The sequence below is a fragment of the Octodon degus genome, unplaced genomic scaffold (genome assembly GCF_000260255.1).
Source record: "Octodon degus isolate 3935 unplaced genomic scaffold, OctDeg1.0 scaffold00454, whole genome shotgun sequence".
Classification (NCBI taxonomy): Eukaryota; Metazoa; Chordata; class Mammalia; order Rodentia; family Octodontidae; genus Octodon; species Octodon degus.
In genome coordinates, this window is record NW_004525030.1 from 211,535 (window position 1) to 213,120 (window position 1,586).

Sequence of the window (1,586 nt, forward strand, 5' to 3'; positions counted from 1 at the left end):
GCTGCCCCATATCTGCTCTGACAAGGTGAAAGAAACTATCATGAACCAGGACAAACTCACCAAACTGCAAGCACAAGTGCACATTAGTGGGAAAGGAACTGCTCACAGAAAGAAGAAGGTGGTTCATAGAATAGCAGATAATAAAAAATTAAGTTCTCTTTGAAGAAGTTAGGGGTAAACAATATCTCTGGTATTGAAGAGGTGAATATGTTTACAAACCAGGGAACAGTTATTCACTTCAACAACCCAAAAGCTCAGGCACCTCTGGCAGCAAACACTTTCACCATTACAGGCCATGCTGAGACAAAACAACTGACAGAAATGCTACCCAGCATCTTGGACCAGCTTGGTGCACACAGTCTGACTAGCTTAAGGAGACTGGCTGAAGCTCTGCCCAAACAATCTGTGGATGGAAAAGCACCACTTCCTACCGAAGAGGATGATGACGAGGTTCCAGATCTTGTGGAGAATTTTGATGAGGCTTCTAAGAATGAGGCAAACTAAACTAAGTCAGCGTCTGAAAAAGATAACACTTGGAAGAAATTACTGGGAGCTGCTAGTTAATATTATAACTGCCTTTTAAAATTGTTTTCATTGATGGATCTAATAAATCTAGATATCTTTAATATTTTTTAAGCCCAAGCCCCTTGGACACTGCAGCTCTTTTCAGTTTTGCTTATATACAGCTCATTCTTGGATAAGCCTGGGAATAAAGTTTGAAACAGACTAATATAAAAAAGAACATATCACTGGTCTCTGTTCTTGGTGCAAGAATGCATTGTTCCTCCTTTATACGCCCTGCCTGCATCAGTGCTTTATCACCAGCAGCTACACGTGGCCTCATCACCCCTTTCTATATATTATACAACCAGTAAATGCCATGGATGTTTTAAAGTCTTTGCTGATTCAATGCTGATCATCCCAGTTCCCTGTTTTATTAAACAAACAAACAAACAAACAAACAAACAAAAAACTAAAAAAAAATTAGACCTCCCAATTTAAATACCCAATCTGAAAATGGTTATCTGAGATGAACACATACTTCTCAGATGGAGAAATACAAATTGAAAATAAATATATGAAAAAAAAGTTCATCTCCACTGGTTATTTGAGAGATGCAAATTTTAAAAACCTGAGATTCCAGCTGTTGGAAAGAGTGGCTGTCATTAAGAAGTCAACCAATAACAAGTGCTGGTGGGGCAGTGGAGAAAAAGGAACCCTGCTCCACTGTTGATAGGTGAGTAGTCTGGTGTAGCCTCTGTGGCAATCAGTGTGGAGATTCCCCAAAAACTATAATTGGAGGTCCCATTTCACCCAGCTATTCCCTGGCTGGATAACTTCTCAGAAGAATTAATAACTTCATACCTCAGTGATATATAATGTATTTATGTTTATAATATCACAGTGTGTAATAGCTAAATCTTGGAAACAACACAAATGTGCATCAATAGAGGAATGGATTTTCTTTTTTTTGGGGGGGAAGGGTCTATAGGGTGTTCAGGTTCTCACTGCTAGATTGGACTCGTAGTGATCCACCTGTTTACAGCCTCCCAAAAGCTGGGTTTACACGCACATGCCACCAGGCC

General features: G+C 39.6%; 1 pseudogene; it reads left to right on the forward strand.

Moving 5' to 3' along the window:
• Positions 1-40: 40 nt before the first annotated feature.
• LOC101566299 lies at positions 41-504 on the forward strand (annotated as a pseudogene).
• Positions 505-1,586: the final 1,082 nt, after the last annotated feature.